The sequence below is a fragment of the Bubalus kerabau genome, chromosome 2, assembly GCF_029407905.1.
Source record: "Bubalus kerabau isolate K-KA32 ecotype Philippines breed swamp buffalo chromosome 2, PCC_UOA_SB_1v2, whole genome shotgun sequence".
NCBI lineage: Eukaryota > Metazoa > Chordata > Mammalia > Artiodactyla > Bovidae > Bubalus > Bubalus kerabau.
The window spans coordinates 179,093,267-179,119,234 of NC_073625.1; the positions used below are offsets into that span (position 1 = coordinate 179,093,267).

A 25,968-nucleotide genomic window follows, 5' to 3' on the forward strand; every position below is an offset into this window, starting at 1 on the left:
AGTAAAGTCCAATGCTGTAAAGAACAGCGTTGCATAGGAACCTGGAATGTTAGGTCCATGAATCAGCGTAAATTGGAAGTAGTCAAACAGGCGATGGCAAAAGTGAATATTGACATTTTAGGAATCAGTGAACCAAAATGGACTGGAATGGGCGGATTTAATTCAGATGACCATTATCTCTACTACTTTAGGCAAGAATCCCTTAGAAGAATTGGAGTAACGCTCATAGTCAACAAAAGAGTCCAAATTGTGGTACTTGGGTACAATCTCAAAAACGACAGACTGATTTGTGTTGGTTTCCATGGCAGACCATTCAGTATCACAGTATTCCAAGTCTGTGCCTGAACCAGTAATGCTGAAGAAGCTGAAGGTGAATGGTTTCTACGAAGACCTTCAAGACCTTCTAAAACTAACACCAAAAGAAGATTCCTTTTCATCATAGGGGACTGGAATGCAAAAGTAGAAAGGCACGAGATACCTGAAGTTTGGCCTTAAAGTACAAAATGAAGCAGGGCAAAGGCTTACAGAATTTTGCCCAGAGAACGCACTGGTCATAGCAAACACCCTCTTCCAACAACACAAGAGATGATTCTACACATAGACATCACCAGATGGTCAACATTGAAATCAAATTGATTATATTTTTTGCAGCCAAAGATGGAGAAGCTCTATACAGTCAGCAAAAACAAGACCAGGAGCTGACTGTGGCTCAGATCATGAGGTCCTTATTGCAAAATTAATTTGAAGAAAGTAGGGAAAACCACTAGACCATTCAGGTATGACCTAAATCAAATCCTTATACAGTGGAAAAGACAAACAGATTAAAGAGTTTAGACCTGATAGAGTGCCAGAAGAACTATGGATGGAGGTTCATGACATTGTACAAGAGGCAGTGATCAAGACCATCCCCAAGAGAAAGAAATGCAAAAGGGCAGAAAGGTTGTCTGAGAAGGTCTTACAAATAACTGAGAAAAGAAGAGAAGCGAAAGGCAAAGGATAAGAGGAAATATATACACATTTAAATGCAGAGTTCCAAAGAATAGCATGGAGAGACAAGAAACTCTTCCTCAGTGATCAATGCAAAGAAATACAGGAAAACGGTAGAATGGGAAAGACTAGAGGTGTCTTGAAGAAAATTAGAAATACCAAGGGAACATTTCATGCAAAACTGGGCTCAATAAAGGACAGAAACAGTATGGACCTGACAGAAGCAGACTCTATTAGGAAGAGGTGGCAAAAAGATCTTCATGACCCAGATAACCACAATGGTGTGATCACTTAACTAAAAGCCAAACATCCTGGAATGTGAAGTCAAGGGGGCCTTAGGAAGTATCACTAAGAAGTAAAGCTAGAGGAGGTGACAGAATTCCAGTTGAGCTATTTCAAATCCTAAAAGATGATGCTGTGAAAGTACTGCACTCAATATGCCAGCAAATCTGGAAGACTGAGTAGTGGCCACAGAACTGGAAAAGGTCAGTTTTCTTTCCAGTCCCAAACAAAGGCAGTGCCAAAGAATGTTCAAAGTACTACACAACTGCACATATCTCACATGCTAGCAAAATAATGCTCAAAATTCTCCAAGCGAAGCTTCAACGGTACCTGAACCAAGAACTTCCAGATATTCAAGCTGGATTTAGAAAAGGCAGAGGAACCAGAGATCAAATTGCCAACATCCACTGGATCATTGAAAAAGCAAGAGAGTTCCAGAAAAAGATCTGGAACATCCGCTTTATTGACTACACCAAAGCCTTTGACTATATGAATCACAACAAACTGTGGGAAATTCTTAAAGAGATGGGACTACCAGGCCACCTTACCTGCCTCATGAACTCTGTATGCAGGTCAAGAAGCAACAGTTAGAACCAGACATGGAATGACAGACTGGTTCCAAATTGGGAAAGGAGTATATCAAGGCTGTCTAATGTCACCCTGCTTATTTAACTTATATGCAGAGTACATCATGCAAAATGCCGGGCTAGATGAAGCACAAACTGGAATCAAGATTGCCGGGAAAAATATCAATAACCTCAGATAGGCAGATGACACCACCCTTATGGCAGAAAGCAAGAAGCAACTGAAGAGCCTCTTGATGAAAGTGAAAGAGGAGAGTGAAAAAGCTGGTTTAAAACTCAATATTCAAGAAACTAAGATCATGGCATCCAATCCCATCACCTCATGGCAAGTAGAGGGGAAAACAATGGAAACAGTAAGAGCCTTTATTCTTGGGCTCCAAAATCACTGGAAATACGACTTAAGCCAGGAAATTAAAAGATGCTTGCTTGCTCTTTGGAAGAAAAGCTATGACCAACCTAGACAGCATATTAAGCAGAGACATTACTTTGCCAGCAAAGGTCCGTCTAGTCAAAGCTATGGTTTTTCCAGTAGTCATGTATGGATGTGAGAGTTGAACCATAAAGAGAGTTGAGTGCCAAAGAATTGATGCTTTTGAATTGTGGTGTTGGAGAAGACTCTTGAGAGTCCCTTAGACTGCAAGGAGATCAAACCAGTCCATCCTAAAGGAAATCGGTCCTGAATATTCATTGGAAGGACTGAAGCTGAAGTTGAAGCTCCAGTACTTGGGCCACTTGATGCAAAGAACTGACTCATTGAAGAAGACCCTGATGCTGGGCAAGACTGAAGGTTAGGAGGAGAAAGGGATGACAGAGGGTGACATGGTTGGATGGCATCACCATCTCAATGGATATAGTTTGAGCAAGCTTCGGGACTTGGTGATGGACAGGGAGGCCTGAGGTGCTGCTGTCCGTGGGGTCTCAAAGGCTCGGACACAACTGAGCAACTGAACTGTATGTATGTATGTCAATGCTACTTTCTCCCTTCATCCTACCCTCTCTTTTCTCCATTGTGTCCACAATTAAGACTTATTTTCTGTATGTTACCATAATTAACCTGTAGGTCATTTTTAGTTTATTTTTAAAGAGCTCAGGGCAATTTATTTTTTTTAATAGGTTGGAAAGTTTAAATTTTTTTTAATTGAAAAATAGTTAGTTTATATTATCCAATCTCTGTAGTACTGCAAAGTGACTCAGTTATACAGATACATATATTCCTTTTTTTATATTCCTTTCCAATGTGATTTATCACTGGATATCCAGTATAGTTTCCTGTGCTATATATTAGGATCTTGTTTTTTATCCATTCTGAATGTAATAGTTTTTGTCTACCAACCTCAGCCTCCCAGTCCATCTCTCTCCCTCTCCCCCTTCCCCATGGCAACCACAAGTCTGTTCTATATGTCAGTGATTCTGTTTCTATTTCGTAGGTTCATTTGTAGCATATTTTAGATTCCACATATGAGTTCTCATGATATTTGTCTTGCTCTTTCTGACCTAACTTCACTTAGTATGATGCATCCATGTTGCTGCAAGTGGCATTATTTCATTTTTTTTATGGCTGAGTAATATTTTATTGTTTATAATTACCATATCTTCTTAATCCATTCATCTGTCAATGGACATTTACGTCATTTCTATGTTTTGGCTATGTGAACAGTGATGCAATGAATATAGGGGTACACATATCTTTTTGACTTACAGTTTTGTTCAGGTATATTCCCAGCAGTGGGACTACTGGATCATATAATAATTCTGTTTTTATAGCTTTCTAAGAAACCTTTATTCTGTTTTCCATAGTGGCTGTACAAACTTTGCTTCCCACCATCGGTGTAGGAAAGTTCCCTTTTTGCCACATCCTCTCTAGCATTTATTACTTGTAGACTTTTTAATGGTGACCATTCTGACCAGTGTGAGGTGGTACCTCATTGTAGTTTTCATTTGCATTTCTCTAATAATTTAGTTACATTGAGCATGTTTTCATGTACTTAGTGGCCTTTTGTATGTCTTGTTTGGAGAAAGGTCTATTAAGGTTGTCTACCCACATTTTGATTGGGTTATCTGGTTTTTTATTGTTAAATTGTATTGAGTTGTTTGTATATTTTGGAGATTAAGCCCTTGTCTGTCACATCATTTGCAGATGCTTTCTCCCATTCCATAGGTTTTTTCAGTTTTGTTTTTTTTTTTAATGGTTTGCTTTGCTGTACGGAAGTATATAAATTTGATTATGTCTCATTGGTTTATTTCTATTGTCTTGGGAGACTGAACTAAGAAAACATTGGTACAATTTATGTCAGAGTGTTTTGCTTATGCTTTTTTCTAGGAGTTTTATGGTATCTCTTCTTATGTTTAGTCTTTAAGCTATTTCAAGTTTATTTTTGTGCATTGTGTGAGGATGTGTTCTAACTCCATTGATGTATTGATACATGCAGGTCTCTAGCTTTCCTAGCACCACTAGCTGCAGAGACTTTCTTTTTCCCATTGTATATTCTGGTCTCATTTGTCAAAGATTAATTGATCGTGGTTGTGTAGGTTTATTTCTGGGCCCTCTGTTCCTTTGATTCATATGCCTGTTTTTGTACCAGTACCGCACTGTTTGGATTACTATAGCTTTGTAGTATTGTCTGAAGTCTGGGAGAGTTATGCCTCCTACTTGCTTTTTTCTTTTTTTTTTCTTTCCAGAACACTCTGGTAATTCTGGGCCTTTTATGGTTTAATATAAATTTGTTATAGTTCTGTGGACTATGTAATGAGTATTTTGATAGGGATAGCATTAACTCTGCGGATTACTTTGGCTAGTATTGCCTCTTTAACAGTGTTAATTATTCAAATTTAAAAGCATGGGTTATTTTTCCATTTTTTGAATTTTTTTATTCTATTTATTAATGTTTTGTAGTTTTAGCATATAAGTCTTTCACCTCCTTGGTTAGGTTTATACCTAGGTATTTTATTTTTGATGTAATTCTTTAAAATAGTATTTTTTTTTTTACATTCCCCTTCTGATATTTCATTTTTTGTGTAAATGAATGCAACTGATTTCTGAATGTTAATCTTGTATTCTACTATCCTGAATTCACTTTTTATATCTATTAGTTTTTGTGTAGAGTCCTTGGAATTTTCTGTGTATAGTATCTTGTCATCTACATATAGTAAAAATTTTACCTTCCAGTTTGGATACTTTTTATTTCTTTTCCTTGTTTGATTGATGTGGCTAGAACTTCCGAAACTGTATTAAATAGGAGTGGTGACAGTGGGTATCCTTGTCTTATTGCAGCCTTTACCGCGAAGGCTCTCCATTTTACCTTGTTAAGTATTATAGTGGCTGTGGATTTCTCATAAATGGCTTTTAGTATGTTGAACTTTGTTCCCTCTTTTCTGACTTTGGTAAGAATTTTTATCATGAATGGATGTTGAATTTTGTCAAATGCTTTTTCTGCATCTATTGAGATGATCATGTGGTTTTTACTTTCCTTTTGTTAATGTGATGTTATTACATTCATTTATTCATATATTTTGAACTATCCTTGTAAATCTGGGATATAATCTCACATAGTCATGTTGTATTGTCTTTTTTATGTGTTACTAGATTCGGTTTGCTAGTATTTTATTGAGAATTTTTGCATCTACATTCATCAAAAATACTGACATGTCATTTTCTTTTTTGATAATGTCTTAGTCTGATTTTGGTATCAGTGTGATGGGGCTTCAGAGATTGTCTCTGAGAGTGTTCCCTCCTCTTGAGTCTTTTCTAAGAGTTTAACAAGAATCAGTATACGTTCTTGTATGTGTGTTTGTAGAAGTTGTCTGTGAAACCACCTGGTCCTGGACTGAATTTTTTTTTTAGGACGTTTTTTAATTACAGGTTGTATTTTACTTTTAGTGATCAGTCTTTTCAAATTATTTATTTCTTCTTGATTCACTTTTGGTTGTCTCTATGTTTCTACAGAGTTGTCCATTTCTTCTAAGTTGTCAGTTTGTTGCTGTTACTGCAGTATTCTCTTAGCTTTTCCCCCCCCTGCACTATCAATTGAAATTTCTCCTTTTTCACTTCTTATTTTGTTTATTTGGGTGCCATCTCTGTTCTTCTTGGTGAGCCTGGCCAGAGGTTTGTCTGTTTTGTTTGCCCTTTCAAAGAACCAGCTCTTGGATTTGTTTTTTGTTTTTTTTTTTAATCTTTCTTTCCACCCTGATCTTTATTATTTCACTCCTTTGACTTTAATTTTTTGTTATTGTTTTTGTTCTCCTTTTTCTAATTCTTTTAGGTGATAGTTTAGGGCGTTTACTTGAAATGTTTTGGTTTTTGATCAAGGCCTGTATCACTCTGAACATTCCTCTGAGAACTGCTTTTGCTGCATCCAGATTTTTTATGATTGTGTTTTCATTGTCATTTGTCTCAAGGTATTTTTAAAATTCTTTTATTATGATTTCCTCATTGACCCATTTGTCAGTAGCATGTTATTTAGTCTCCAGGTCGTCATTTTTTTCTTCTTTCTTTCCTGTGGTTGATTTCTGGTTCCATGCCATTGTGGTCAGAGAAGATACTTGAAACAGTTTCTGTACTATTTGTTAAGATTAGTTTTGTGCCCCAGGACGTGGTCAGTCCTAGAGAATGTTCCATGTGCACTTGAAAAGAATGTTTATTTGGGGTTTTGTTTTTTTGTTTGTTTTCTTTTTTGGATGTGCTGCTGCTGCTGCTGCTAAGTCGCTTCAGTCATGTCCGACTCTGTGCGACCCCATAGATGGCAGCCCACCAGGCTCCCCCGTCCCTGGGATTCTCCAGGCAAGAACACTGGAGTGGGTTGCCATTTCCTTCTCCAATGCATGAAAGTGAGAAGGGAAAGTGAAGTCTCTCAGTCATGTCTGACTCTTAGCGACCCCATGGACTGCAGCCTACCAGGCTCCTCTGTCCATGGGATTTTCCAGGCAAGAGTACTGGAGTGGGGTGCCATTGCCTTCTCCGGTTTTGGATGTAGTATCCTGAAAATACCAATTAAGCGAAGCTGTTCTGTTGTATCATTAAGGACTTACGTTGCCTTATTGATTCTCTGTATGGAAGATCTGTCTATTGGTGTTAGTAGGATGTTAGAGTCTCCTGTGTTAGTGTATTCATATTGATTGCTCCCTTTATGTTCTGTTAGTATTGGGGTGCTTGTATATTAGGTGCATATATATTGAAGTGGGTAAAAATCCTCTTATTGTATTGATCCTTTTATCATTATTAATGCCCTTTATCTTTCAGCCTTTGCTTTAAAGTCTTTGGATTTCTTTTATATTTTTTATTTGTCATTGCCCTGTTTTTTCAAGTCTGTTAACCCCTTCCTAATCCACTTGATTTAGACTGATACTCATATGGGCTCAAATACATTCTTAAAAAAAAGAAAAGAAAAAGAATCTGCATTTTCTTACTCTCCTTCCTTACATTTTATGATTTTGATGTCCCTTTTTATATCTTCATATTTATCCCTTTGCTGTTCCTTGTGTTCATCATTGCTTTCACAAGTAGGGTTTTTGTTTTTGTTTTTTCCTTTTCATCTGTATTCTGGCTAATTTAAGTGCTTTACTTTTCAGTTGTGATTTCCTCCTTCCTATTTCTTCTCTTCTATTTAGCAATGACCTTTCAATATTTATTTTAGGATAAGTTTAATATTGCTATGTTGTTTTAATTTCTGTTTCTCTGAAAAATTCTTTATTTCTCCTCCTATTCTAAATGATAATCTTGCTGGCTAGAATATTCTAGGTTGCAGATTTTTCTCTTTTGAGATTTTGAATGTATTTCATCACTCCCTTCTGGCCTGCAGTATTTCTGTAGAGAAATCAGCTGACTGCCTTATGGGAATTGCTTGTTAAAAAAAAACTTTTTTCTCTTCCTGCCTTTAGAATCCTCTCCTTTTAACTTGTGCCTTTTTTTTTTATTATAATACATGTTTGTGTAGATCTGATTGTGTTCATCTTGTTTTGGGACCTTCTGTATCTGGATATCTGTTTCCTTCTTTAAGTTTGGAAAATTTTCTGCCATAATTTCATCAAATACATTTTTAATCCTCTGTCCTCCTTTTTCCTCTTCTGGAATGCCTATTATGCATAGATTAACCCACTTTATATTATCCCATAGGTCTCTTTATGTTGGTTTTTTTTGTTTGTTTGTTTGTTTGTTTTGGCATTCTGTCTGCTGCCTTGATTCGGTAGTTTTTAATCAGTCTTATTTTCCAGGTCACTTATTCTTCTGCATTCGTTCTGCTATTATTCATTGCCTTGAGCTCAGGTTTTGTCTCAGGAAAGGAATTTTCTAATTTTTATTGGCACCTCCTTATAGCTTCTACTTCCTTTTTATAATAACCTGCATTTTCATCAATAGTGTTTATTAATTTCTGCAGTATTTTCAATACCTCCTTTTTGAAGTCCGTATCTGTTAGACTGAAGAAGTCTGTTACATTGTTTATTCCTTCAGGGGCGTTTTCTTGGTCTTTTAACTGAAAGTGGTTCCTCTGCTTTTTCATTTTCTTATATTTCTCTTACTCTGAGTTTAGGAGGAACAGTTATCTACTGTGGTCTTAGAAGGCTGTTTATCAGCAGGAGTGAAGAGAAGCAAAAGCAAAGGAGAAAAGGAATGATACACACATCTGAATGCAGAGTTCCAAAGAATAGCAAGGAGAGATAAGAATGCCTTCTTAAGTGAACAATGCAAGGAAATAGAGGAAAACAATAAAATGGGAAAGGCTAGCAGTCTCTTCAAGAAAATTAGAGATACCAAGGAAACATTTCATGCAAAGATGAACACAATAAAGGACAGAAACAGTATGGACCTAACAGGAGCAGAAATAGTAAGAAGAGGAAGCAAGAATACACGGAAGAACTGTGCAAAATAGGTCTTAATGACCCGGATAACCACAGTGGTGTGATCACTCACCTAGAGTGATAGCCTGGAGTGCGAAGTGAAGGAGGCCTTAGGAAGAAGCATCACTACAAACAATATGCCAGCAAATCTGGTAAACTCAGCAGTGGCCACAGGACTGGATAAGCTCAGTTTTCATTCCAATCCCAAAGAAAGGCAATGTCAAAGAATGTTCAGACTGCCGCACAATTGCACTCATTTCACATGCTAATAGGTAATGCTCAAAATCCTTCAAGCTAGGCCTCAGCGGTATGTGAACAAAGAACTCCCATATGTACAGGCTGTATTTAGATAAGGCAGAGGAGCCAGAAATCAAATTGCCAACATCCGTTGCATCATAGAAAAAGCAAGGCAATTCCAGAAAAACATCTACTTCTGCTTCATTGACTCTGCTAAAGCCTTTAGCTGTGTGGATCACAACAAACTGTGGAAAATTCTTCAAGAGATGGAGATACCAGATGAACTTACCAGCCTCCTGAGAAATCTGTATGGAGGTTGAGAAGCAACAGTTCAAACCTGACATGGAACAACAGTCAGGTTCCACACTGGGAAAGGAGTATGTCAAGGCAGACCGGTTCCAAATTGGGAAAAGAGCACATCAAGGCTGTATACTGTCCCCTTGCTTATTTAACATATATACAGAGTACATCATGAGAAATACCTGGCTGGATGAAGCTCAAGCTGAAATCAAGATTGCCAGAATAAATATCAATAACCTCAGTTATGCAAATGACACCCACCCTCATGGCAGAAATTGAAGAGGAAGTAAAGAGCCTCTTGATGAAAGTGAAAGAGAAGAATGATAAAGCTGGCCTAAAACTCAACATTTAGTAAACTAAAATCATGGCATCCGGTCCCATCACTTCATGGCAAATAGATGGGAATAAAATGAAAACAGTGACAAACTTTATTTTCTTGGGCCCCAAAATCACTGCGGATGGTGACTGCAGCTATGAGATTAAAAGACGCTTGCTCCTTGGAAGAAAAGCTTTGACAAACCTAAACAATGTATTAAAAAGCAGATATATCACTTTGCCAACAAATGTCTGTCGAGTCAAAGCTGTGGTTTTCCCAGTAGTCATGTACAGATGTGAGAGTTGTACCATAAAGAAGGCTGAGCATCGAAGAATTAATGCCTTTGAACTGTGGTGTTGGAGAAGATTCTTGAGAGTCCCTTGGACAGCCAGGAGATCAAACTAGTCCATCCTAAAGGAAATCAACCATGAATATTCACTGGGAAGACTAATGCTGAAGCTGAAGCTCCAATACTTTGGCCACCTGATGTGAAGAGCTGACTCATTGAGACGACTGATACTAGGAAAGATTGAGGGCAGGAGGAGGAGTTGACAGAGGATTAGATGGTTGGATGACAACATTGACTCAATGGACATGAGTTTGACCAACTCCTTGGGATAGTGAAGGACAGGGAAGCTTGGCATGCTGCAATCTATGGGGTCTCAAAGAGTCAAACACCAATGAGTGACTGAACAACAATGTCCCTGTGTAACTTGTGTGGATTCAATTTTTGTTTTTGACTTGAGGGCTGTTTTTGGTTTAGATGCTTGCTGTCTCTTTCCTCAGCCTATGCTGGCTGTTGTCCCTTTGATAGGAGGTGTGCGGGTGCTCGCTCCCAGGGAGGCACGTCAGTGATTACCTCCCAATCATGGGTCCCTAGCATTGGCAGCAGCAAGTCGCCAGTCTTTAGGAAAGTTGGCCACTAAGCGTGGGACTGTAGGTGGCGACAGTGTGTCATGCACCCCTGGGAGGTGGGAGCAGTGATTGGTGCCAGGTCACAGGGTCCTCTTCAGCAGCAGTGGGCCATCCTCATTTCTGGGGATGTTGGTCCTGGATCACAGGACCCTCAGCAGTGACAGGCCATGCTGACTTCTGGGAAGATGGGGCTGGTGACACCCATTCACAGAATTCTTGGCGAGGTGGCAGCAACAGCAGCAATCTGCACCTGCATCTGGAGTCCAAGATGGCAGCCACAGCTCACAGCCTCCCCTGGAGTTCATGTAGGCAGAGCCCTGCTGCCTGCAAGTGCATGGAGAAAGCAGCAATTGGCCCACCCGTCTCCTCACACACCTCCTAACAATGGTCCCATGGCTCTCTGGCAGGCCCAGGCTTCTTCCCAGTTTCCTTTGGTTGTAGTGCACTGCTCTCTAGCCCCTCAGGCTGTCTTCATGCAGCCAACTCCAGTCCAGTCTCCAGGGTCACTGAAGCCTGAGCCTTAGTACCCAGCCCCCACCATCTCCAGATACCTCAGGCTGGAGAGTGCTGGGTGGTCAGGACCTGACTCTGCTTTGCCCTCTGCACACCTATTGCTGGGCTCTCTGAGGCTCCAAAGCTCCACCTGTGTCCCTCCTAGTGAGAGGACTTGCTCGTGTGATGAAAGCATTCCTCTTTCACAGCTCCGTCCCAGAGGCATAGGTCTTGTCTGTATTCCTTTGTCTTTTTTTTGTTTTTCTTTTGCCCTACCCACTTTTCATGCCCTTTTGGAAGTCTGAAGTCTTCTGCCAGTGTTCAGTAGATGTTCTGTGAGAGTTGTTCCACACATAAATGTATTTTTGATGTATCTGTGGGAAGATGAGCTCCACATCCTACTCCTCTGCCATCTTGATCTAGTCCCCCAAACATGTTTTTTTAATAGTAGTGTGCTAAGTATTATAAAAGATATTTAGAAAATGACAAAATTACATAAATTATAATGAAAGTTTCCAGTGGAATTTACTAATGCCATTTTTGCCATATGAGATATTTCAGAGCATCACAGATGGGTTGTTCAATATCACAATTATTGATTTTTATTTGATGATTAGAAAGTTAGATGGAAATAGATGGTTCTTATTTCCTATCTCATGTGAGGGGAAATCGGGTTAGTATGTACATAGCAAATTTTTTCCTGAATATTTATTTTCCCTAGCAATTCAGATTCTTTTCTCTTCACTAATAAATCCCATGCTCGATTTTGTTTTTGTTTTCCAGTCTTCATGTAGTTTTGGGGGTCTTCATGTCTAAGTCTCATCTCAGGTGCATCCAGTTAAATTTTACTACAGTGTGAGACATTACAGGATTTCACCCTGTGCCATTGTGGGCATATCCACACAATTAAACCCGAAAAGACCAACTTCTTAGTAGGAATAAGTTTAAAGTCTTTCATTTTTATTCCCCACTACTACCATACCAGTTTTCCTCCTTTCCTTATCTCCCTAGTATTGTACTGAATTTCAGTAACAATAACATTTACTAGTTTTAGCGGAACTTATGTATGTCCACAAAATCTGGGGAAAATACCAATTTGATGTTACTTATCAAAAAATAACCACCCTTTTCAAATAAATCGCTAAACTGTGTTTGTAGAAATCTTCTGTCAAGATAAAGAAAGAGGTAAATTTCTCTTTTATATTGTTGATAAAATGATTTAAGGAGTTTTCCATAGAATGATTTTAAAAACTTCTTGTGTGCTCTCCAGTTGCTTTACTTAGAAAAGGGGATAAGTGTTAAATATTTATTTCTAAACTTTCTTTTTTGTCATTCCCTTTTCATCACCTTGTATTTTTTTTTTTCCTCTGAGGACCAAAGTAATTTCCTTTCTCTCCATTTAATCATCTGGTTGAAACTGCTCATTGTATAGGCTATGGCTTCTGTGTTCAGACCCAACTCTAATGAGCTGATAAAATTTCTTCTCTCTTTTTTTTAAGATTGCATTTTAATTATCAGTTGCATTTTTCCATTTTTATTGCAATATAATTGCCTTTATCATTGTTTTGGTTTAAGGTGTACAGAATAATTTGATATTCTATTTTTATTTAGCATATTATAATATATACTATTATATATTATATTACTATAATACTATATAACTATTATATAATATATTACTATTACATAGTTTACCCTCCTAAAAATAAGACAAACATTTTTATAATGCTGCTGGTTTGTGTAAGTTTTAAAGTATAAGTTTTGGCCAATAGAAAGACAAACAATTTCTAGTTTAGCTAAAGGAGTTGTTAGAAATTCAGTTTGTCTTTCTCTCCACCAAAACTTATTTCCAAATTCCTACCCATTCGTTTTACTTCTAACATTGAGAATGACACAGAAGAGATCTAATTTAAATAGACCTTTAGTAATCTTGTGCTCTGGGCTAAATCTTTTTGTATTTATGCTCATGACTCTAGGTTGCCTTTCTCTGTCCTTTCCAGTTAGGAAATATGACTGTAGTGTTTTTACTTTTAGCTTATGTGTGCAGTTCTCCTACTTTCTTGCATTATACTTGTTTTGCTTGAAGCAAAACACAGAGGTTTTAGCTTCAGTTGGCCAGTCTAAGAAGGACTGCACAAACTTCACATGCATGATAACATCACCCACCTGACTGGAATGGTCAGCAGCGTGCCAGCACTACTAGAAGGATCCTAGCTAACACCCTGGTACTGCTTGGTTTCATCTCCCACCTTTATGGTATCCCATAGGAGGAAAGTGCCCATGGGAAGCATCACATCAAGACTAGAGTCAAGGAGCCCTATCTGGGATACATTGGTACCCAGAACCTCAGACCACCCCAAAGTTGTACACTCCAAGGAGAAAAAATCAAAATAATGATTGACATGTTGAGATTGTTATTTTGCAGGCATAGCCTAATTCTGTGACTGCCTAGTTCACTTCTACCACGATCAAACTGTTTCCCAACATGTCTTGCAGAGCCTTGTTCCCTTGAACTGGAGTGTTTAGTCTCCATTGTCCATAGGAGTGTGCCCATTGTTGTCTTGCTTGGGCAGTGAAAGATTTTCCCTGGACAGAGTCAAGTCTCATGGGGTATCCAAAAATATGATGTATGTTTTATTCAAGGAAAGCTATGATAGTTTTGGCATCCACATGCCAGACTGGAATAGTAATACCATAGCCTGACCAGGCCTTATGACAATGAAGCATCATCCTTGCCTATGGCTGGTCGTCAGGGGTTCGATGTGAATAATCTGCCAGACCCAGGCAAGTCCCAGTCCTTGGTTAATGTATCCCAGTTCTTCTCTCTGGATGATTGAAGTATATCAATGAGAATCACAAGATTGTATTACATCCTTAGACTTCTAGGTCACCTTTGAGCTCCGGCCCATTTTTGCATCTGAAGTGGACTCCTTTTCCCATAGATGGGCCCAGGCATCTGTTGCAACCTATTGGGCACAAATTTGATTGGCACATGAATTCCTTGTATGTATTTTAAAAGGTCCTTTGCAAACTCAGGCATGTAGTTCTTTGCAAAAAAAAAAAATAATAATAATAAAATGCTACTGTTAAAAAAAAAATCAAAAAGTCAATGAAGAAATTAAAGAGGAAATCAGAAAATACCTCAAGACAAATGGAAATAAAAACGCAACTTGCCAGAATCCATGGGATATAGAAAAGCAGCTCTCAGAGGGAAGTTTGTAGCAATACAGGTCTACAAGAAAAATCTCAAACAAACAACCTAACCTTCCAATTGAAGGAGTTAGAACAGAGCCCAAAGTCAGCAGGAATAAAGAAATAATAAAGATCTGAGAGGACATATATGAAATAGAGCCCCCCATCCACGCACCCCCCCCCCAAAAAAAGATGCAGCAGGAAAGATCAGTGAAGCTGATCTGATTTCTTTGCAGACATAAGCAAAATGGAAAAGCCTTTAGCCAGGCTTGTTAAAAAGAGAGAGAGAGATAACCCAAATAAGCAAAATAAGAAGTGAAAGAGGAGAAACTATAACCGATGTCACAGACATACAAAAAACTCAAAAGAGAGTACCATGAGAAGTTATATGCAAACAGATTGGAAACCTAGGGGAAAAAATGGGTAAATTTCTAGAAACTTACAATCTTTCACGACTGATTCTGGAAGAAATAATCTAAGCTGAACAGTCACTAGTAATAAAATTGAATTAATAGTCAGAAAACTCCCAGCAAATTTAAGTCCAAGATCCAATGGCTACACAGAGACATTCTACCAAACACAGAAAAAAAGGTACTACCTCTCCTTCTCAAACTGTTCCCAAGAATTGAAAACCACTTTCAAATCCATTCCATGAGGCCACCATTACCCAATACCAAAACCAGACAATGATACTTCAAAAAGTGAAAGTGACTCAGTCATGTCCAACTCTTTGCGACCCCATGGATCATACAGTCCATGGAATTCTCTAGGCTACAACACTGGAGTGGATAGCCTTTCCCTTCTCCAGGGGATCTTCCCAACCCAGGAATCAAACCCAGGTCCCTGCATTGTGGGCAGATTCTTTACCAGCTGAGCCACAAGGGAAGCCTAAGAATACTGGAGTGGGTAGCCTATCCCTTCTCCAGGGGATCTTCCTGACCCAGGAATCGAACCGGGGTCTCCTGCATTGCAGGAGGATTCTTTACCAACTGAGCTATCAAAAAAAGAAAACTAGAGACTAATATCTCTGATAAATAAAAGTGCAGAATTCTCAACAAAATATGAATGGAGTTAATTCAGCAATATAGGGAAAGGATCATACACCATGATCAACTGGAATTTATTATACGGATATAAGGATAATTTAATATCTGCAAATGAATCAGTGATACACCACATTGACAAAATGGCGAATATAACCACATCATTTCAGTAGACACAGAAAAAGCATTTGACAGAATTCAACAGCTCTCATCAAGGTTGATGTCAAGAAAGCATATGTCAAGTAATAAGGCCTATTTATGACAAACCTAAGAGGCCCTAGTGGTACAGAACTCGCCTACCAGTGCAAGAGACATAAGAGACATGGGTTTGATCCCTGGATTGGGACGATCCAGTATTCTGGCCTGGAGAATCCCATGGACAAAGGAGCCTGGCATGCTGCAGCCCATACGGTCACAAAAAGTCAGACACAACTGAAATGACTTAGCGCGCGCGCGCACACACACACACACACACACACACACACACACGACAAACCCACAGCTGACATCATCCTCAGTGGTGGAAAGCTGCTAAAATCAGGAACAAGACTAGAATGTCCCACTCTTGCCAGTTCCATTTAACATGGTATTGAAAGTTCTTGCCACAAGAATCAGAAAAGAAAAGAAATAAATGGCATCTAAATTGGAAAGGGAAAAGTAAAACTGTCTATTTGCAGATAGCATGATATTGTATTTGGAAAACCTTAAAATGTCCACTAATGTACTATTAGAACTAAGAAATGTATTTAGTAAAGTTGCAGGACACAAGATTAATGTACCAGAATCTGTTGCTTTTCTATATACTAGTAATGAACTATCGGAAAAAAAAGGCATGAAAGCAGTCCCATTTAAAACTGCATTAAATGGACAGAATAGAAAGTCCAGAGATAAACCCATGCACCTATAGGCACCCAGTCTATGACAGAAGGCAGGAATATAAACTGGAAGAAGGAAAGTCTTCAGTAAGTAGTACAGGGAAAACTGGAGAACTACATGTAAACGAATGAAATTAGAACACTCTCTAACATCATACACAAGGATAAAATGTATTAAAGACCTAAATGTAAAGCTGGATGCTATAAAACTCAGCAAGATATTTTTTAATCCACCTCCTTGAGAGTAATATAAATCAAAAATAAACAAATGAATCCTAATTTTAAAAGCTTTTGCACAGCAAAGGAAACATAAAGAAAAAGACAACTCTCAGTATGGAAGAAAATATTTGTAAACAAAGCAACATACAAAGGATAAATCTCCAAAACATACAAACAGCTCATAAAGCTCAAAGAAAAAAAAAAGTCAAAATACGGCACACTATCTAAATAGACATTTCTCTGAAGAAGACATACAGATGGCTAAAAAATACATGAAAAGATGCTCAAAATTAGTAGTTATTAGAGAAGTGCAAATCAACACTACAGTGAGGTATCATTTCACACCAGTCAGAATGAAAGTGAAAGTCACTCAGTCGTGTCCGACTCTTTGGGACCCCATGGACAATACAGTCCATGGAATTCTCCAGGCCAGAATACTGGAGTGGGTAGCCTTTCCCTTATCCAGGGAATCTTCATAACCCAGGGATTGAATCCAGGTCTCCCGCACAGCAGGTGGATTCTTGACCAGCTGAGCCACAGGAGACACCCAGGAATACTGGCGTGAGTAGCCTGTCCTTTCTCCAATGTTTCTTCCCAACCCAGGAATCAAATTGGGGTCTCTTGTGTTGCAAGCAGATTCTTTACCAACTGAGCTATCAGGGAAGCCCCAGTCAGAATAGCTATCATCAAAAAATCAACAAACAGTAAATGCGAGAGAAGGTGTGAAATAAAGGGAGCCCTCATATACTGTTGGTGGGAGTATAAACTGGTACATGCACTGTGGAAAACAGTCTGCATATCTATATATAGAGATATATCTATATATAGAGATACCATATAATCCCACAGTCTGACTCCTGGGTATATATCCAGAAAAAAACAATTTGAAAAGATACTTGCACCCCAGTGTTCATTGCAGCAGTGTTTACAGTAGGCAGGACATGGGAGCAGGCTACGTGTTCATCAGCAGAGGAATGGATAAAGAAGACGTAGTACATGTATACAATGCAATATTACTAAGCCATAAAAAATAATGGAAAAATGCCATTTGCAGCAACATGGATGGACCTAGAGATTGTCATACAGAGTGAAGTAAATCAGAGAAAGAAAAATATCCTGTGGTACTGTTTATATATGGAATCTAAAAGGGGGGTACACCAGTGTTAATTGCAGCACATTTACATTAGCTAGGACATGGAAGCAACCTAGATGTCCCTCAACAGATGAATGGATAAGGAAGTAGTAGTCCATATACACAATGGAATATTGTTCAGCTCTGAAAAGGGAACATGTTTGAGTCAGTGCTAATGAAGTGGATGAACCTGTAGCCAATTATACAGAGTGAAATAAGTCAGAAAGACCAATACTGTACATTAATACATATATATATTAATACATATATTAATACAGTAATCTATAAAAATGGTAATGTTGGTCCTATTTGCAGGGCAGTGAAGGATATGCAGACATAAAGGACAGACTTTAGGCAATGGGGGAAGGAGAGGGTGGGATGATTTGAGAGAGTAGCATTGAAACATATCTATTACCATATGTAAAATAGATAGCCAGTGGGAATTTACTGTATAATGCAGGGAACCCAAAGTCAGGACTCTGACAACCTAGAGGGGTGGAATGGGGAGGGACCTAGGAGGGAGGTTCAAGAGGGAGGAGACATATGTAGACATATAACTGATCCATGTTGATGTATGGCAGAAACCATCACAATATTGTAAAGTAATTATCCTTCAATTAATAAATTTTTAAAACAATTTTGGAAGAGTACAAATGAACTTATCTACAAAACAGAAATAATTGCAGGCATAGAAACCAAACATGATTACAAGGGGGTAAGGGAGAAGAGTAAATTGGAGCTTTGTGATTGATGTATAAACACTACTGTATATAAAACAGATAAATAATAATGATCTATACAGGAGTTCTACTCAGTAGTTTGTAATGGCCTATAATGGGGGAAAATCTGAAAAAGAGTGGGTGTATGTATATCTATAACTGATTCACTTTGTTCTATATCTGAAACTAACAAAACACTGTAAATCAATTATACTTTGTAATTACATCAAAAAAATAAGATACCTAGGAATAAACTTAAGCAAGGAGATGAAAGACCTGTTGCTGTTGTTCATTTGCCCAGTCATGTCCAACTCTTTGCAACCCCATGGACTGCAGCACGCCAGGCTTCTCTGTCTCTCACCACCTCCTGAGGTTTGCCCAAGTTCATATCCATTAGCATAGTGATGCCATCTAGCCATCTCATCCTCTGATGCCTTCTTCTCCTTCTCCTATTAATCTTTCTCAGCATCAGGGACTTTTCTAGGGAGTCAGCTGTTCACATCAGATGACCATAATACCGGAGTTTCAACTTCAGCCTCAGTCCTTCCAACAACTAGTCAGGGTTGATTTCCCTTCAGATTGACTGGTTCGTTTTCGTTGCTGTCCAGGGGACTCACAGGAGTCTTCTCCATGGTTCAAAGGCAGCAATTCTTCGGCTCTCCATCTTCTTTGCAGTCCAGCTCTCACAACCATATGTGACTACTGGGAAGACCATAGCCTTGACTATGAACGTTTGTCAGAGTAATGTCTCTGCTTTTCAATGCACTGTCTAGGTTTGTCATAGTTTTCCTGCCAAGGAGCAAATGACTTCTGATTTCATGACTGTAGTCACCATCTGCAATGATTTTAAAGCCCAAGAAGAGAAAATCTGTCACTGCTTCTACCTTTTCCTTATTTGCTGTGAAGTAATGGGGCCAAATGCCATGATCTTCATTTAATATTTAGTTTTAAGCCTGGTCTTTCTTCACTCTCCTCACTTTCTGCCATTGGAGTGGTATCATCTGCATATCTGAGGTTGTTGATGTTTCTCCCACTTATCTTGATTCCAGCTTGTAACTCATCCAGCCTGGCATTTCTCATGATATTCTCAACGTATACATTAAACAAACAGGGTGACAGCAGACAGCCCTGTCATACTTCTTTCTCAGTCTTGAACCAATCAATTGTTCCATACAGCCTGCTACATGTTGCTTCTTCACTGCATACAGGTTTCTCTGGAGACAGGTAAGATGGTCTGGTATTCCCATTTCTTTAGGAGGTTTCCACAGTTTATTATGATCCTTACAGTCAAAGGCTCTGGCATAGTTGATGAAACAGAGGTAGATGTTTTTCTGGAATTCTCTAGCGTTCCCTGTGATCCAGCAAATGTTGGCAATTTGATCTCTGGTTCCTCTTCCTTTTCTAAACCCAGCTTGGACATCTGGAAGTTCTTGGTTCTCATAATGCTGAAGCCTAGCATGTAAGATTTTAAGCATGACCTTACTAGCCTGGGAGATGACTGCAACTGTCCAGTGGTCAGTACATTCTTTAGTCACTACCCTTCTTGGGAAATGGGATGAGAATTGACTTTTTCCAGTCCTGTAGCCACTGCTGAGTCTTTCAGATTTGCTGACATATTGAATTCAACGCCTTGATGGCATCATCCTTTAAGGTTTTGAATAGTTTTACTGGAATTCCGTTGTATCCACTAGCTTTATTAACAGCAGTGCTTCGTAAGGCCCACTGAAGCAGTGCTTCAGTGTTCAGAATGTCATGCTCTGTGTGGCTGACCACACCATCAAAGTAATCGGGTTTATTTGGATCTTTTTTGTACAGTTCTTCAATGTATTCTTTCCATATCTTCTTAATCTCTTCATCATCTACGAGGTATCTACCATTTATGACTTTTATTGTGCCCATCTTTGGGCAAAATGTTCGCTTGATAGCCACAATTTTCCTGAAGAGATGTCTAGTCTTTCTCCTTCTGTTGTTTTATATGCTATTCATTGAAGAAAGCCTTCTTGTCTCTACTTGCTGTTCTTTGGAAATCTGCATTTAGTTGGATATTCCTTTCCCTTTTTCCCTTGCTTTTCACATCTCTTCTTTTCTTTAGCTATTTGTAAGGCCTCCTCAGATAACCACTTTGCCTTCTTGCCTTTCTTTTTCTTTGGGATGGTTTTGTTCGCTGCCTCCTGTACAATATTGCAGACCTCCATCCATAGTTCTTCAGGTACACTGTTTACAGTTTCGAATCCCTTGAATCTATTTGTTACCTCCACTGCATAGTCATAAGGGACTTGATTTAAGTCATGGGCTTCCCTCATAGCTCAGTTGGTAAAGAATCTGCCTGCGATACAGAACACCCCAGTTCAATTCATGGGTTGGGAAGATCCCCTGGAGAAGGCATGGACTACCCACTCCAGTATTCTTGGGGTTCCCTTGTGGCTCAGCTGGTAAAGAATCTGCCTGCAATATGGGAGACCTGGGTTCGATCCCTGGGTTGGGAAGATCCCCTGAAGAAGGGAAAGGCTACCCACTCCAGTATTTTGGCCTGTAGAATTCCATGGACTAAGTCCATGGGGTCGCAAAGAGTCGGACACGACTGAGCGACTTTCACTTTCTCTCTGATTTAAGTCGTACCTGGCCGGCCTAGTGGTTTCCCCCACTTTCTTTAGTTTAAGCCTAAATTTTGCTGTGAGAAGTTGATGATCTAAGCCAAAGTCAGCTCCAGGTCTTGTTTTTATTGACTGTATACAGCTTCTCCATCTTCAGGTACAAAGAATGTAACCAGTTTGATTTCAGTATTGGCCATTTGGTAATGTCCATGTGTAAAGTCGTCTCTTGTGTTGTTGAAAAAGGGTATTTGCTATGACCAGTGCATTCTCTTGGCAGAATTCTGTTAGCCTTTGCCCTGCTTCATTTTGTTCTCCAAGGCCAAACTTGCCTGTTACTCCAGCTAAGACCTGTACTCTGAAAATTATAAAATATTGTTGAAGATCATAAATGATAGAAAAAATGCAAAGATACTCCTTGTTCTCAGACTGAAAGAATACTGTTAAGATGGTTATACTACTGAAAACAATCTACAGATTGCAGTCTGTATCAAAATACTCATGTCATTTATCACATAAGGAGAACAAATCATCCTAAAATGTATCTGGAATTACAAAATACCCTGAATAATCAAAGCAGCCTTTACAAAAAAGAACAAAGCTGGAGATATCATGCTCCCTGTCTTCAGACTACACTACAGTGCTACAATAATCAAAGTATGGTACTGGCACTAAAACACACACACAGATAAATAGAACAGAATAGAGAGCCCAAAAATAAAGTCAATTAATCTACAACAAAGTAGGCAAGACTATACAATGGAGAAGATACAGTCTGTAAAATAAGTGGTGTGGGGACAGCTATACATAAATGAAATTAGAGCACTTTTCCACACCATAGACAAAAATAAATTCAAAATAGATTAAAGACCTAAATGTAATCCAAAAGTACAAACTTCTAGAAGAAAACAGGCAGGATACTCTTTGACATAAATTATAACAATATTTTTTTGGCTCAATCTAAGACCAAAGAAACAAATGTAAAAATAATCAAATAGAACCTAACTAATTCAAAAGTTTTGCAAAGCTTTTACCAAAGGAAACCATCTACAAAATGAAAAGACAACCTACTGAAAGGGGAAACCATCAACAAAATGAAGAGACAACCTACTGAATGGGAGGAAATATTTGCAAATGATATGATGGATTAGGGGTTAAAAACAGCTCATACAACTCAATATCAAAAAACCGAGCAACCTGATTTTTAAATGGACAGAATATCTGAATAGTCATTTTTCCAAAGACATACAGATGGCAAACAAGCACATAAAAAGATGCTCAACATTGCTAATCACCGTAGGAATGCAAATCAAAACCACAATGACATATCACCTCATACCTGTCAAAATAGCTGTCATCAGTAACAAACGTTGTCAAGGATGTTGAGAAAATGAAACCTGCCTACAGTGTTCCTGGGAATGGATTGGAGACGCCCCTGTGAAAACCAGCATGACAGTTTCTAAAAAAACTGAAAATATATGTGATATAGCAGTTCTACTCCTAGGTTTATGTCCAAAGAAAACGAAAACACTAATTTGAAAAGATATGTGCACTCCTGTGTTCATAATGGCATCATCTACAATCACCAAGATATGGAAGAAACCTGTGTTCATCAACAGATGAATGGATAAAGAAGAGGTGTTATATATACATATATACACACATAAAATGGAATATTACTCAGCCGTATAATAATATGAAATTTTGCCATTTGCAACAACATGGATGTATCTGGAGAGTACTATACTTCATGAAAAGTCAGAGAAAGACAAATACTGCATGTTAATACATACCTAAAAATGAATGAATATTACAAAACAAGCCAACTTACAGATATAGAGAACAAACTAGTGTTTACCTGTGGGGAGAGGGAAGTGAAGAGGGCCAGGAAGGAGTAGGAAATTAAGAGGCACAAACTACAAGGCTATACTGTACAAAGCAGGAAATATAGCCAATATTTTATAACTTTATTTATTTATTTATTTATTTTTCTTTAAACTTTACATAACTGTATTAGTTTTGCCAAATATCAAAATGAATCTGCCACAGGTATACATGTGTTCCCCATCCTGAACCCTCCTCCCTCCTCCCTCCCCATTCCATCCCTCTGGGTCGTCCCAGTGCACCAGCCCCCCAATATTTTATAACTTTAAATGGAGGATAAATCTATAAACTATTGACTCAGTATGTTGTATACTTGTAACTAATATAATATTGTATAATCCACTATACTTCAATAAATATAAAGAGAAGATCTTTTGCCGTGAGTATCTACGTAAGTGACATATGTTGTTTTCTTCCCAGGGAGCAAGCTGCTGCCATAGTTCTTTTTCCCATATGGGGGATCCAGTCTTTTAGTTGCCATTTACCTGACCAGATGGCTAGATCATTGGCAACAACCTGCTTGTTGGTGAAAAATGTTACAAGGAATGGTAGTAGGGGTGACCTGCACTGCTATTATCATAGTGCAGAGCTTGGCCTATTGAAATGCTGACACCTGATAGTCAAAAGATAGCCATCCACTGGTCCAGATGGTGGCTGCAACCTAGCAGGACTTATCTGCCTTTGTTTCATAGAGCTGTCAGTAAACCATGCCATAATGTCATTTTTGAACCCTGAGCCTTAGAAATTGCACCTATTGTGCCTAGGCCCTGGACTTTATCTGGATTTATAGTCAAATTGGCACTAATCATTCAGTGTCAGTGGCCCAGTACAGCACTGTAGCCTCCATGTCATTAGCAGCACTGTAGCCATCTCATTAATTAAGGGATGACTAAAATTTCTGTCACTTGGCACTTGGGCTTATTGAGAATCAAGCCCTGCCCTCTGGTAGCATGTTGCAGAATGATTTAGGTATCCCTGCAGGAGTGCAGTAGAAATATACTGGAGGCTGTTCAGTGTGAACAAAAATTGGTCATGACCTCATTCTGCAAAGGGATCAAGTAAAAAGCCTTAGCCAGCTCAGTCACAGCTTGCTTGTTTCACATATGGGTTGTACTGTCTCAGTGATGGTGATAATATCAGAAGCTGCTGGGGCAAAAGCTCAAAACTTCAACCTTTGGTAATCTGTCATTGTCTAGTCCCTGGAGGCCTTCCTTATGGGCCAGATTGGACTGCTTGTATTATCTTTAATTAGCAGAATGATGTCCTTTTCCCCACCATAGATTTAGTATTTTTGTTGAACAGTGTACCATGATTTGGACAGCTCTGGAGTTGGTTAGGAGCGCACCTGTCCCATTGTGCTTGAATTTGTCCTTGTCGTACATACCCTATGAGGCAGTGGTGGTGGTCAGTACTATATACAGCCAAAATGTTAATGCCTATTATATACTCAGTGATAGGAACCACTCAGTGATAAGATTATCAGCACCTGAAATGGTCTAAAGGGCCTCATCCACAAAAACGTGTGGATGGCCTTCTATGAATAACTTCATTCTTCACAGAGCTACTATGTACGTCAAGGATGTATAGTGTCACCCTGCTTATTTAACTTATATGTAGAGCACATCATGTGAAATGCTGGACTGGTTGAAGCACAAGCTGGAATCAAGTTGCCAGGAGAAATAGCAATAACCTCAGATACACAGATGATACCACACTAATGGCAGGAAGTGAAGAACTAAAGAGCCTCTTGATAAAAGTGAAAAAGAAGAGTGAAAAACCTGGCTTAAAACCTAGCATTCAGAAAACTAAGATTATGCCATCCAGTCCCATCACTTCATGGCAAATAGAAGGGAAACAATGAAAACAGTGAGAGACTTTATTTTGGGGGGCTCCAAAATCACTGCAGATGGTGACTGCCACCATGAAATTAAAAGACACTTGCTCTTTGAAAGAAACGCTATGAGCAACCTAGACAGCATATTAAAAAGCAAAGACATTACTTTGCCAACAAAGGTCTGTCTAGTCAAAGCTATTGTTTTTCCAGTAGTCATGTACGGATGTGAGAGTTGGACTATAAAGAAAGCTGAGCACTTTTGAACTGTGGCATTGGAGAAGACTCTTGAGAGTCCCTTGGACTGCAAGGAGATCCAACCAGTCCATCCTAAAGGAGATCGGTCCTGAATAGTCATTGGAAGGACTGATGATGAAGCTTCAACATTTGGCTACCTGATGCGAAGAACTGACTCATTGGAAAAGACCCTGATGCTGGGAAAGAGTGAAGGCAGGAGGAGAAGGGGACAACAGATGAGATGGTTGGATGGCCTTACTGACTCAATGGACATGAGTTTGAGCAAGCTTTGGGACTTGGTTATGGAGAGGGAAGCGTGGCGTGCTGCAGTCCATGGGATTGCAAAGAGTTGGACATGACTGTGTGACTGAACTGAACTGAATATGAGCTCTTCTGTAGTACTCCCATTGGGGTGTTCATATTATTGTATGCGTTTTAATAACAATCAGTATAATGGAGTCCCAAAAGAGAAAAATTACCAAAATTTCAAGTGGCTTTTTCATTTAAGTTATTGTTAAAGTTATTTAGTTAAGTTCCTGTAATGTAAGCAGGCCATGTTATAGGTAAAGAACAAAGATTTGGTATGAGAGGTACTTGATTGGGAAGCATCACCAAACAAGGTGTGGATAAAACTTGATTAATGTCTTTGTTCTATGTATAATTTTCTGTGTGAACTTGATTGGGTGAAAGTAATTTCATCTTTTTTGACCTTATTTTGAAATTTAGAGGTAAAGAAACTTCTTACATGCTATCTTAAATCTGGAGTTATAATTTTACTTTGGGTCAGCTGTCTTTAATCTTTTGCTTATCTGTTGATCTCTTGTGATCATGGATACATATTACGCGATACTTTTGTTGGCTTTTCATATATCATGCCTCCAGGAAAACCATATCTTATGAGCCATATCCACAGACCCCATGGGCTGCTCTTCAACATTGCTCTGCCCACTACAGTTATCATTTCCACCTTGCATCTACTAGTTCGGTGATGCTACCTTGTTTCTGCTATTCTGTAATCTCTTCATCATTTTTGTTATTGGAATGGAAACTCCAAACTTTGTATTGGAATAGAAACTGAATTCTATTTGAGTCTCTTCTGTTGCTAGCTCTAGCCTCCAGAACACAGCCATTTTGTAGTTTCTCAGTAATACCTGGGCCCCCAGTCTTTTCTTTATTGCCTTGATAAACAGTATTGTCCAGGCCCTCCTGAGGAACATACCAAACCAGTAGGTCTTCTGAGTTTATACAGTAGATCCTTTATATTGCTTACTTCACTGTGTTTTAATTGCCTTTCTTCACAG

The 25,968-nt window shown here is 38.8% G+C and overlaps 1 protein-coding gene and 1 long non-coding RNA gene across 7 annotated transcripts in view; one reads left to right on the forward strand and one right to left on the reverse strand.

Annotated features, from left to right (window-relative positions):
- The window catches only part of STAG1 (STAG1 cohesin complex component), a 507,868-nt gene that overhangs the window by 376,519 nt on the left and 105,381 nt on the right, over positions 1–25,968 (forward strand). The window lies entirely within an intron of this gene.
- Positions 1–25,968, reverse strand: part of LOC129644151 (uncharacterized) — a 66,701-nt gene that overhangs the window by 5,985 nt on the left and 34,748 nt on the right. The window contains exon 2 of the long non-coding RNA XR_008710760.1: positions 22,055–22,150. This is a non-coding gene — a long non-coding RNA (uncharacterized LOC129644151). The remainder of the gene's footprint in view (positions 1–22,054; positions 22,151–25,968) is intronic.